General features: G+C 35.5%; 1 protein-coding gene and 1 pseudogene across 8 annotated transcripts in view; one reads left to right on the top strand and one right to left on the bottom strand.

Moving 5' to 3' along the window:
* GRIA4 (glutamate ionotropic receptor AMPA type subunit 4) overlaps positions 1-14367 on the bottom strand; it is a 339539-nt gene that overhangs the window by 268028 nt on the left and 57144 nt on the right. The gene's annotated exons all lie outside the window — the stretch shown is intronic.
* LOC130024490 (uncharacterized) lies at positions 227-402 on the top strand (annotated as a pseudogene).

Below are 14367 nucleotides of genomic sequence, written 5' to 3'. Positions count from 1 at the left end.
TAAAATGTTTCCTTTCTTATTCAAACAGGTTGGCTTTCTAAATTTCCCTCCTTTTGCTACAAAAATGACACTGCGAAACTTGTGGGGGAAATGATCCATCAAACAGTGATACAGTTCTCCCTCAAGGGCCATCCATGCTTAACTAGTAGTTGACAAATACTTGTGAATATAAGAATCACGTGGAGGGTTTACTTTCATATTATTACCCTATTTCTATAAACATATTCTCGCTTCTCAGCCTTTTGGCTAAGATCAAGGGTAGTATCATTAAATATTAGCATCAATTTGTTGCTGAAAATAATATTCTCTTAGTTTCAAAATTAACAGAAATGGTTTATTTAGAGTCTCGCTAAGTCACAATTTCTTGATACGTTTCACTGGTGTCATTTTGAATGACAATTTCAGTAAGAAGCATTGTGGGAAAACCTCATAAATTAACTCTATGGCTGGAATTCAGAGAGGTGAGTTTTGCATAGAGAACATATTCAAACAGCAACAAATTAAGAGAGTTGCTTAAATAAATGTATAGCATAAATTGTTGCTAACACTAAGCATCAAACACATATTGCATTCATAAGCCAACAATATGAATAGAAAACTGAAATAGAAAAAGCATTAATTTTCCAATCAAAGGTAGAATTGCAGTGAATAAAACAAGGGTGAGCAATTTTCAACCATTTCCCCTGTTTTTAATCTTATACAAATCTTGCTCATAAACTATCAAGATCACAGGTAAGGGCCATTACAGTTCTAAGTGAGAAGTGGAATATCCTAATCAATGCTGAAATAGATTTATCTAAAAGCATGAGGATAACAAGGCCCTTACATGAACTTTACATAGTCACAGCAGAGGATTTTGTTGTTTATTGTTAATGACCCAATTTCTAGCTCAAACAAAGCCCGCACTCAGGCTGTGAAATACTTATTTTTTTCAAGTGAATAGTTAAATATAAATCAAACAAGAAACTATCAAATTGAAAAAGCTTCTCATTTGTGATTTTACCCAATAATTCTTTATTGTCTAGCTTGTGCCAGACACAGTGCAAAACCTTGCTGATCTAGTGGAGGTGGGGATCAGGCAATGAGGGAAAGAAGAGGTGACAGCATTCAGAGCGTATCTAGACAAGCTCATGAGGATGAAAACAAATTAAAAAGTGATTATAGGGTGACAGATTCAGATTCCTTATCATGACTTACCATCCTTACACACCTTATCTGCTCTGTAACCTGGTCACAAGATACCCCTATCCTTCATGCTCATTTGACACAGTGAGATCTACAATAAATATTTTTTAAAAACTGCAAGTCTACTTACTCTCCTTCATTTTGACTTTTGAAATTGTTATTCCTTGCATAAAAATATGCCGAGAATCCAGGAGGAATCCGAGGGGGATGGGTCTAACTAACACAAGAAAACATAGTAATAGTATCCAATACATTTTCAGGTTCCGAATTGCAATATTTTTTGTATTTAAGGAAGAATCACCTGGATAAAGGATTTATTTGAATTTGTATGTTTCATTTAAGGTAACACACACACAGTTTGGGAGCATCTTAATTTGCTGATAATTTATTAACTGGTCCTATAGTTCATTAGGAATGTTTCCTGATGCAGAAAGCTAACTCCATTTATTTCTGTCCATTTATTTCTGTTTGTTCAGAGAACATTACAAATATTAAGAGTTCTCTGCTTGATGGTAGTTATCATACAGCTCTTGTTTGATTTTACCTGAGGGCACATGGAGAGTTACAGCAATTGCTCAAAGGCACTCTGTTCACAAGATTTTATAGATTAATTTTGAACTCTGTGACTACTCTATAAATAAAACTTAGGTCAGATCATTTGAATGCCTTTTATTTGAAAGAATTATTGAGAGCAATGGTTTTAACTATTTTTTTCACAGCTGTGTATTAATTTGACAATACTATCATCCATGGTGCTAGTTTTATGTTGTCTAAATGCTATATTTAGCATAGAAGAAATATGAAAGTTTAATATGTGTATTTTTCTTATTGAAACATGTGACTCATGCAATATAAAACATAGTTTTAATTGCAAATGTGCAGAAAGAAATGTTCTCAACCCTCTTACTGGGCTAGAACAGGCCCACTAACGTCTCCATTGTGACATTTGTTGATACTGTGTTTGGCATATCGAATACGTCACAGGTAGCTTGCCAGGCTTTGCCGTGCGGGCAAGATACTCTTGGTAGCTTGCCGGGCTCTCCAAGAGGGGTGGAGGAATCTAACCTGGGTCAGCTGGGTCGGCTGTGTGCAAGGAAAGTGCCTTACCTGCTGTGCTGTCACTCCAGCCCCTGCTATGGCAATACTGAAACTATTTGAACATCTCTGTGACTCTATGTATCTTCTCTTAAGCACACCTTTTTTTAAAAAAAATAATACTTCATTGCTCATAAAAAGCATCATTTTTTCTCTCAAAACTAATCTTTTGAAATGTTTCTATCTTTGCTGTTTTGATTGCATGGCTCCCTCTGTGGTCTTCTCTTATTCTTTCTTTGCATGTATTCAATGGTAGCATACTTCTGGCCAGCAGATCTCTTTTCCTGGAGTAAAAGTCAAACTATTCGATAGCAGGATTGTGTCTGACACAATGCATAGTCTCATCACCCAGTACAATGTTTAGCTGACACAACACCTACAAAATCAAGAATTTCAGCAGCCAAGATCTCAGGAAGAGCCTTTCTATTTGAGAAAAAGGAGCACACGGGATGATACTTTCATACGTGTGGCACCTCCTCTAAAGCTTTTGGTAAGAGAGGGTGTGAGGAAGGAGGTCACAAAAGAGCAAGCATATCAGCAAATCTGAGCACTGTGTGTGTTGGGGGAGGTGGAGCCTGTGAGAGGGAGAGAGGACCATTTCTAGTAGCTGCCTCAATTGTAGGACTTCGGTAAATATGATCTAAACACATGTTAAAAAATTAGTCACATGGAAAACTGCACAAACCTCTGTCGTATCATCACAGATAATTCCTCTAAGAGTGGAAGATGGCTACAGAGGCAGAACTTCATGCACTGAATTCAGCTCCCGTGCCCAGAGCCAAGGGCTGGTGACCTCCAGCAGCTGGGTCCTAGCAACAATCAGGGCTAAGCCAGCAGACAGAATCATTTGGACAGGTTAGCTGAATATCACTTGGAATTGCTGCAGACCCCCTGAGTCTTGTTTGGGAGACCCTTCTCCAAAAACCAAAAACTTCAAGATATAAAGTGGGGGTCTGGGAAGAGGCACTGTGGGCCAGCATGTGCCTGGCGTGTAGTGAGGTCTGTGTTAGATCCCTGGTACCCAAGCCCTCACCCTCTCCTCCCGCCCCACAGATGATATAAATTGGCAACAAAGACTTTGGAAGGTATGAACTATATGAACTATACCGTATATAAGAACTTACCAACTATCTGTCCATCTCAGTACTGTGAATGGCTACCCTGTTTATACCATGCAAAATTAGTCATTTCCTGTTCTTTGTGCATTTTACATTAAACATGGATGCTTTTGTGATGAAATTTCTCACTCTACATTTTGTTACTTATTTTTAATTTTACAAATATTTCATTTTCACGGAGTAGATAATGTTGAAGTCTACTTTACCACTAGTTACGGATTTAGGTCTTTTCTCACAACTAACTGCTATGATGAATTCATGTCAATGTTTTGTGATTTTTTTATACATGTACACAGAACACATAAACACATATCCATGCTGGCATCTTGGTTTGTTTTTAGACCTATTTCTGACACGTAAGGTATTAACATTATCCACTATTAATAAAAAAAAACTAATGTATTCACCCAAACTGTTACACAGAATACAAAGAACTACAAAATATATTTATTTAGGCAGAGTCTCCTTTCCCTGCGCCTGGCTGTCCTCTCAGGGCCCCTTGGAGGAGAGCGGGTTGAGTTTCCCTCTCTGCCCCGAACAGAACCCCGACAGCTAAAGACCTCTGGGACCCAGCCAAAGCCATTCTGAGACCACTCTTCACATGCTTGGACAAGGAACTGGCAGAGGAACCAGGTGTGCAGGATCTGGGGCTGAGATCTCCAAGCCTGCTCGTTGGGGACTGGGCCTCCTCCACCCAGCTCCCCCACCTTCCAGTAGCTAGACAGTTTCACCCACCAACTGCCGTGTAACCCTATCAACGGCCATCCAGAGACTATAAAACCAAGCTCCCGGAAGCGCACAGCCGCATTCGCAGTCACGTGACCTCTTATTCTCTAGTTCTCACTCTCACATAACCCGGCAGGCTACTGAGAATATCCTACCCTCCTATATGCCTGACTAGGAACACCTGTAAAGGTGATTAGAGGCTGCCCCAAAATCCACCATCTGTCTCGGAGAGCCTGGCAAGCTACTGAGAGTATCCCGCCCGCATGGCAGAGCCTGACAAGCTACCCATGGCATACTCGATATGTCAAATACAGTAACAATGAATGGTCCTCATTCCCCTGACCTTGAAGGAGCCCCCAATGTCACTGGGCTACACTAGCACGTGACAGGGACAAATGGAGACGTTACTGGGCCCGCTTGAGTGAACTGAAGAACAATGGGGTGATAGTGATAGTAATAGGCACTACTGATGAAAGACATTGGTTTGTATCTCTTTTACCTATACAAATAATTCTGAGTAAAATACTGAAACTGCCTGTTTGTCTAGACTAGATATCAAAGACAGTACTAGGGAATATGCGTGCACTATTGTTTACTACCAATTTTCCTTATTTAGCTACTATATAACAATTTTATATCTAAAGTGTAAAGACTTTTTCTTATTTAATATATTGAACATTATAAATTAATTTCAAAATAATATTCTCTATTAACACATTCCCTCTACTTAACATAGTTTATTTCATTTTTGGTGTCAACCAAATACTTATTAAATATATTTGTTCATAAGTATGATGATAGGAGTATATTGATAATGATTTGCATACATACTGCAATTATGTCCTTAAGAAATCAGTTTAAATGATTGTCACCCATTGCCTCTTTTGCAAACCACAACACCCAATAAGAGAGAGAGAACAAAAGGGAATGCTCTGCCACAGAGGCAGGGTGGGATGGCGGGAATGGGGGGTGGGAGGGATACTGGAATCCGTGGTGGGAAATGGGCACTGGTGGAGGGATGGATATTTGATCATTATATAATTGAAACCCAAGCACAAAAATTTGTAAGCCTACAACTGTACTTCATGATGTCTCACTAATAAAAATTTAAAAAAAGAAATCAGTTTAAGAACAAAAATGGAGTCAAATACCTAGAATATGTCTGCATTTTAAAATAATTGAGTAATTATATAATATGTAGCATAAATTTTCCAAGAAACTTGTTATTCAAAAAAATTTTAATGGTTTTTGGATTTCAAAAAAATAAGATACAATATGTAGTAAATAATTTATACTCATAGATAATCATTACAGAGACATAGATTTTTCTGATTTCAAGACTACTAGAAAAACTGGATTTAATTGGGTAATGATGTTAATATTTTATGATTCTTATAAGTTCTGTTAAGAAAACAGTTTAAAGTAAAAAACTGAATTCTTACTGAGAAAGTTTCTTATTAAAAATTAAGCAAAGTGGGCTAGCTAAGGAAGTAGTTTTTGTGGTAGAGCATATACTTAATATGTTCAAGGCAAAAAAAAAAATCAAGCAGAAAGTCAACACTAAAGATTCATTAAATATGTAGGTAATTAAATTGTGCTTTGAATTCAAAATATCGAAACTATTATTCCTTAACTATGTCAATAAGCAAATGAACAGTTATTGTGTTTTTATAGAATTAAAAGCCTGAAGATTTCAGTAAAGAAATAAATTGGGTCACAGAAGTCATACAATAATGGAGCAATAGCACAACGGGTAGGGCGTTTGCCTTGCATACGGCCGATGAGGCCGACCGACCTAAGTTTGATTCCTCCACCCCTCTCGGAGAGGCCAGCAAGCTACTGAGAGTATCTCACCCACACGGCAAAGCCTGGTAAGCTCCTCATGATGTATTCGATATGTCAAACACAGTAACAACAAGTGTCACAATGGAAAAGTTACTGGGCCTGCTCGAGCAAATCAATGACCAACGGGAGGACAGTGCTACAGTGAATTGCTACCATATAAAATAAATGACAACTTTACAAAAATAGCACAAGAAGAAGGCAATTATTCATTGGAGTTGCTCTATGTTGTCATCAATTCATATCTAATTATTTAAAACATTGAAAGCAACTTAAAGGATGTACCATTAGTTGACTAGCTTTCTTGCTTTCAGACGTATGAAAAACTTGAAAAGAACATGAATTGACTCCCTCTCAGCTCCTGTAAGAAAGAGCTTATCCCCAAGGAGCTCTTACAGTGCTTTAAAAATAGTCTCCATGCAAAGATTCCTTTTTTTTTTTTTTACAGAGGCACTTATATCTTCAATTCTTTATAAATCCCCAAGGATTAAGAAGAGAAGATTAATACTTTTATGTGTAAGATGATGGTCTAGCACTAGGGAAGTTTTGATTTTACAACTGAGTTTCTTCCCTGAGTCAGCATTTGTTTTATTTTTCATAGAGGAAAAGATTTGTTTTATATTGCTAGATAGTTTGATGATCCTATTTCCTTCTCATAATGCTTTGGAAAGTAGTTTTCCTTCTGATGCAAACCTATAATGCCCAAGAGTAATAACTATGGTAATATGATGTATACAGCCATCCCAAATAGCACACATATTTTAATGGAAATAAAAATGCTAGCATATTTGTGTTCACTGATTATGGAGACAATTTCAAATTTATTGGAATATTGAAGCCATGCGATCTAACTTCATATACATTTATAATTTTGGCCCATGACTGACTTATAATATAGTGTATATTTGGCCTCTCTGTTATTACTATACTCAGAGATTGTCTATTCTTTTTTTCTTTTAACTAAGTCAATACAAAAGTTATCCAGTAGAAGATGGCTTCTAAATAACACAGAAGTTATTAAGTTATAGAGTAGCATATGTGACTACTTTAAATTAACTTAATCTTACCCCTGTCCCTCTGTACCTACACACCTATCATCTACTTTATCTAATCCAAAGACAAATTAACTTGCATGACAAATGGTAATACATCATGGAATATTTAGGTCATCTCATAATTTCATAACCTACATGTAAAATATACTAGCTATAACTGTCCTAAAAATTGTGTCTTTGAAATTTTATTGATTTGATAATTTTATGTAGATGGCATTAATAGTCTTATCTATAACATTATAAATATAAGAAAATCATAATATATTTTGAATACTTTAAATACTAATTAAGTGTCAAAACACTATTTTAAAATAAGGGAACTCACAATAATTAAAAAGACTATTTCATATGAGAAGCACATGGAAAGGTGGTAAATTATAAGTTTTCACCTAGTCCTGATTCAAAAAATTCCTAACAAATGGAAAAAAAACTTTTTCTCAGTGATAAAGGAGGAACAAAGAGTAAAACATTTTTATATAAGAGAAAATGTTCACCAATTTTTATTATTAATTTTTGTGTGTGCATGTGGTTTATTTCTGGTCACACCTGGTGGTGCTAAGGACTTACTACTGGCCTCTGTACTCTGGAATCACTCCTGGCAGAGTTCTGGGGAACCATATGTGGTACAGGGGATTGAACTCAGGTTGGTCACATGCAAGGCAAGTGCATTACCTTCTGTATTATTGCTCCAGCCATCTAGCATAATTTTTTATTTTTATCTTTCTATTAATCTATTTATTTATTGTTGGCTTTTGGGTTATGTCTGACGACACTCAGGGGTTATTCCTGGCTCTGCACTCAGGAATTACTCCTGGCAATGCTTGGGGGAGCATATAGGATGCTGGGGATTGAATCCTGGTCAGCTGTGTGCAATGCAAATGCTCTACCTGCTTTACTATCACTCTGGCCCATAGCATCATTTTTTAAAAAAAAGTTTCTTTCTGGCTTTACATTTTGTGAACTTTAGTGTTCACTTTTATTTTTAAAAATATACCAGGGATATTGGTGGTGGGGAATGTGCACTGGTGGAGGGAGGGGTGTTTGATCATTGTGTGAGTGAACTCAAACTTGAAAGCTTGTAACTATCTCATGGTGATTCAACAAAATAAAAAGATACTAAGCACCCATAAAAAATTGGATTGAAGTTTTGTGACTTACAGTAATTGCTTAAATATGGTTAATCTCTCATTATAGTTAATGATGATTTCTCGTGCCTATATTTTAACACCACACCCATCACCAGTGTAGCCACCTTGTATTTTGTCAACTTCGGTGCAAATGTCCAGGGAAAGATCTTGGTTTGCATGTCTCACTTTACCTATGAATAGTTCTTTGCTAAAATCACTTACCATGTTCAATTTCCATCTATGTTTTCATTTTTTCCCCTATTAATTTGTGAGCTATTTGGAATCAAGAGCAAGTCTTAGTCACTTTTATGGTTTCAGTGACTAGGTGGTGCATTCACTTAAATATATTGTTAGGCTGTATCTTCTACAAAGTTATGTGATTAGGATTATGTAGCTTAGTACAAAGCAGTGAGTTATGTTAAGATGGTAAATTGCTTCCTAGAGGCATGTAGGTTGAGTTCTAATTTGGATGAAGTATGCCAAAGAAAGCCTCCTTGAGACAAAAAAAAAAAATCAAGACCTGAAGATGAGTAAATAGTAGGGATCCAGGCTAGACCTGGAGGGTGTGTATAGGAAAGCTTGCACAGTGATCCAGAGATGACTGTAACATGGCTGCAAGTTACTGACTGCAACAATTGGAACATAGGTAGGTGGAAGTAGAGGCTGTGCCATTTGGCTCTTCAGGTAAGTGGGACTCAGATAGCACAGACATCTTCATTCTTGTACAGGAAATTAGAGCTATTCTAAAGGCAAAGAGGATAGATTAGAATGGCAAGGTCTGGAAACTAAATTATACAATCAGATTTTCTATTTGGATATTTCAATTTGACTATAAGAAAATATGAAACCAGTTATAGAAGGATGATTAAATGAATATTGATACTAAAACCAGCATAGCTATATAGATATGCATGGAAAGTTGGTAAATAAGATATATGCCTAGCAAACAAATTTTAGATTGACAAAAATGATTAAATTTAAAAAAGTAAATTGACTTTACTAACAATCATTCCTTTAGTTAACATATATCTTTTAGTTAACATAACTTATAATACTCAGAGGCAAATTAACTCTATGTGATGCCTATTTCTCTGGATCATGAAACAACAGGTGATAATGCATTAAAAATTTTCCCAAATGTTATACTTGATAAAGTTATTATTGGTAGTAATATAGATTAATATTGAGTTCCAAATTGGAAATTTGCTTTCAATTTTACATTTAAAAAATCAGGGTTTCTGCTGGGATTACAGACTTGTTTGGGAAAATGTTGGGCTGTAGTATTGCAAGGATCTTTCAATTTTTATTATATGTGTTGTATCCTGAATAAGCAACATTTTATGTGGCAATTTATGAGCTAGAATTTAACACCATTTTACATTAATACAAAACAATTTTTCTCTCATTTTAGCTTTGAAGTGGAATTGGTAAAATTTGATGTGCTTTCCAAGGTGTGACTACTGTGTATACGGATTTGGGTCTCACACAGCACTCGGTCCAAATTATGTGGGCAATAGGGAATCAAGGACTTCATTTTAAAGAAGAGATCAAGGACATTATTGTTCAGATTGTTTAAAAATATATAAAATTTTGAAATTACAAAAATTTGTACAAATTGATTAAAATTGTATTTTTCTGAATTTCCAATCATTTTCTTTATGCTAATTTGAAATCAGGTTTTGGCTATCTCATACTAAATATGAGTTTCAATGATATATGTTTTCCAAATTCAGAGGTTTGAATTCCCGTTAGGAGTGAATAACCTGGCCTAATTCCAAGTAATATTAAATACAGAAGTATTATTTATTGATGTGAAACAGTAAATGGAAATGCTTAAGAATCACCTGATGTGCTTCTTAAAAGGAACTCTAAGCCCCATCAAGAAACTTCTCAGTCAGCACCTGTAGTGACTGGAGTATAGGGTGTACATTTCAACAGAGTCTCTCAATCTCAAAATATTAATTATAATGATGGGATAGAAATTTTTAAAATACATATGCATTTTCTTAAAATAGGAGGTATTAATCCAGTTCCTTACTCTAATAAGACATTGGCTGTATAGGATAAGTCCCAAATTAAATTCTTATATTGAATTTCATTTAATCATGTATCAAGCAAATCCTCTATTGACTATCTCCTCTATAGAATGCTTGAAACTGATTCTCATATGCCCATAAACTATTCTCTGTATGGATGAGAAGTCTTAGGATGAGAAGTCTTAGTTTGTAGAAAAATGTTACTACAAAGATATTTATGTTTGATTCCTAGAACCTGTAAATGTGGTAACCTGGCATGGAAAAAGGAATTTTGAGATGTAGTTAAGACTCCAGACATTGGGCTGGGGATGCTTTCTTATATTATCCAGGTGGATAATCCATAATCACAAAAATTTTAGCAATCCATCAATTAGCTGATGTCAGAGTGGGAATTGGAACCATGAGTAAAGGGCACAGACAATAATTCTGGCTGTCTCTGAAGGTACAAGAGGGCCTCATGAGGCATGGAATTCAAATGGCTCTCAAACCTTTCCAGCAAGAAAATGGACTTTCTTTGAGAGTGTCCAAGAGAGATGCAACCCTACTGACATATGGGCTCTTACACCAGTGAGAATCCCTACCATATATCTTCTCTCCAAATTTTTAATTAATATTTTTCACAATTTCAGGCAAACAAATTTATAATAATTTATAATGGCAGAAACCAAAAATGAATACAGAAGGCAGTGACTTGGATCCCATTTATAAGAATATAAGAATTTTGTCTTGGGAGATATCTCACTTGACTAGAACATATGCTTTGCATGTGGGGCTCCACAACCAACCCCTGGCATTGCATGGTTGCCTGAGCACCACTGAAAATGACCTTAGGGAAGAGCTGGGAGGAGCCCTTGAAAACTTTCAGGTGTATCCCTGAATAAAATCACATAAGAATCCATACTCTTTTGGGGGTGCAAAACATAGTTCAGGAATTAAGGTGCTTGTTTAGCATAAGTCTCACCCAGTTAAAAGCCAACACCATATATGGTCCTGAGCACCACAAGAGTGATCCTCAAGCACAGAGCCAGGAACACCACTGGTCTGTTCCAAAAAAAAAAAAATCAAAAACAAAAAGGGAAAAAAGCATTCATGCTTTTGTAGAATGCTATAAAATCTGAATAGACATGATGACTGGCACCTATTATGATGAAAACAGTATTTTCAAATTTCAGCCGAGGTCATTAGAAATATAAAATACATCTACATGTGTAACAAACATACAAATATACATACACATAGGATTAATCACCAAAAACTGTATTCTCACAGTATTTAATTGCTGAGAAACTGAAACAGTTACCTAAAGTCAAGTATGAAGTAGATTTATACCACCTGACACTTGCTAGATTTCTAGGTAATCTATGATTTGTTAAATTTTCTAATATCTAAGTCTAATAATTTTGTGTGCATCCTTCATCACCTGAAAAATCAGTATCATAAAGCACAGTCCTCTTCTCTAATGTGTATTTGATTAAAATGAGGTAATGTACCCGAGGATAACTGGTGAACTTAAAATGTCCTAAAAATGTATATTTTAAAGTATTACAGTCCACATAAATGAGAATTAAAATTTCTTTAAATAAATTAACAAAAAATGAAAAAACAGAAGGACTTTATGTGAATATATAACCACAATCCATCTTAAAGTTCTTGGTCATTTTCACAGAATGTAGGAGTAAATTTACTCAATATATGGTTTGTTCTAATCACCCATTTTTATTTCTGAAATTGTCTAATTTTTTTATAATACCTTAGGCTAACTATAATCACCTAATCTAAAGGGACGAAGAAATGATGTCATCAGAATCCATGGAGTATTTTTATTTTTGTATTTGTTTTGTGGCCACATCCAACTGTGCTCAGGGATCACTCTTGGCCAGGCGTGGGGAAAGATAGGGAGTGCTGGGGATTAAAGGCAGGCAGGTTGCACTCAAGACAAGTGCTTTACCTATTACACTACCTCTTGGATTTGCTTTAAATTTTAGCAGTTTTCCCACATACTACAGAAAGAGGGATCTCTGTTTAAGATGTACATGTGAGTTCTGCAGCCCTTATAAGGAACTTAATAAAAGATTCTTTATCTTTGGTTTCACATAAGGGAATCATTTGTAGTGATTCAAGATCAACAGCGAAATATCATGTAGTCTTATAGACTACTTTGCCACAATGTCTTTGCTACAATGTCTTCTCACAAACTCAAGTAGGCAGACTGCTGTGTACTTTGTACAGGGTACAGGTAAAGATACAAATAAATGTTTAAAAACTCATTCCAAATATGACAAAGGAATACAATTAGGGGGATCAATAGATAAACCATGAAGTACACTGCATATGTGATTAGATAAGTATCAAAATACAGGGATCAGAACAAAGATCAGAGCATAGAACATTTTGTGAACAAGATACAAAATTTTATTTATTTACTCAAAAGCTTAGTGAAAGTACAGCCACCCAAAATGAACAACTGAATAAAAAGAACAAATGCAGCCACACAAACTGCATGGCTTAAGCTGAAGCAGCTAAAATATTTCAAGTTATAGTATAAGGGAATAATCTATGTTAGACATACACATATATAAACACAAATATATGTACTTTTGTATAATATATTATTAATCTACTGTGAATTTGTAGAAAATATATTAGGGCATGGTCTGGAAAGTGGACTGAAGTCCAGAGAAATTAGTGTAAAGCAGGTACATATTAAAATGTTACTGTAATAAGTCAGAGTGTTGATAATGGTCTGTTTTAATTAAGACTGTAAAAAAGAGATAGATTATGAGAGGAATTGGGGGTATCCTGGTAGAAAAATAGAATTTAATGATTAAATTTGTCAAGTGTGGGAAACATAATATATATGGAATATATTAAAAAATGTTCACTCTCACAAGTAAAATAACGACAAATATCATATAATCTCACTTATCTGTGAAATCTAGAATAACAAGACAATGGAATGAAAAATATCAAAGTAAGAAGGAGCAGACAAGAGGTACCACAGACTACGGTCAAGAACCTTGGGCACGTTGGTGGTTAGAAATGTGTATGTTTATATATCTAAACTGCAATGCAAGCTATACTGTAAGTATGCGACCCAAACTACAACAATCCAATTTTAAAATGTGGCTTTTAAGGAGGAAGTCTTGGGGGTGGGTGGGGGTGAGGGTGGGAGGGAACCTCTGAACATTTTTGGAAGGGAGTTGACATTGGTGGTGGGATTGGTCTTGGAACATTGTATGCCTGAAAATATTATGGGAAAATTTGTAAATCATGATGAATAAATTTAAAAAATGTTTAAATGAAAATCATAAAATGGTAAAATGTATTTTGGAGGGCAGGATAGAGCCTGGCATCTGGTTGTTAAGATCTTAGAATAAATCAAAGAAGCTTAAGAAATATATTTTAATTAAGAGTTAACTCATATTTGGAACAGAAATAAGTAAATAAAAGACACTATAAAGAACAAAACAAAAATAGCTCCTGGACTCAGTGAAAATGATGATGGCTACCACAGGAAAGGAAAAATGAGTGGGAAGAATGGGAGAGGCATCCTTTTTGAGGTGGGAAGAAATTGAAACTTTGGTGGTGGTTGTGGTAAATCTTATACAATACTGTTAGGTAAAGCTAAAACCTGAACTTCAACAAACAGTATTGCAAACTGGAGATAATTAATAGAAGTAGTATAAAAAAGAATTCATATCTTAATCATTATCTTAACCACACTGACTAGCATAAAAATGGAGGATGGATCAATGAGATAGATTATCTGTTTTTATTAACATAGATTTTTAATGGAAGTTATTTACTAAAGTTGCTTATGAGACCCTTCTTGGTACCAATATTAAAACACAATATTAAATATTAAAATTGTAGGAAGGTTCCGGAAAAACTAGAATTAGAAAGAGGTCAAAGGAAACTGCTAGTTATTAAATAATTTGAGATACTGAACTAAAAATCGAAAATAGAAGAGGCCAGCCACACACGCTAGGGGAAGAGGCAGCTCAGATAGAGAAGGGAGCACCAAATAAAGGGTGCTGGGAGGATCCTCCCAGGATGGGAGAAGCATGCTGAAAGTAGACTATAGACCAAACATGATTGCCACTCAATGCCTCTTTTGCAAATCACAATACTCAAAAGGAGAGAGAGGACAAAAGGGAATGCCCTGCCACAGAGGCGGGGGGGG

Source organism: Sorex fumeus, unplaced genomic scaffold (genome assembly GCF_029834395.1).
Source record: "Sorex fumeus unplaced genomic scaffold, SorFum_2.1 ptg000028l, whole genome shotgun sequence".
In the NCBI taxonomy this organism is placed as follows: domain Eukaryota; kingdom Metazoa; phylum Chordata; class Mammalia; order Eulipotyphla; family Soricidae; genus Sorex; species Sorex fumeus.
Note: the sequence above shows the minus strand (reverse complement) of the source record. Positions and strands in the feature narration are given on the sequence as shown.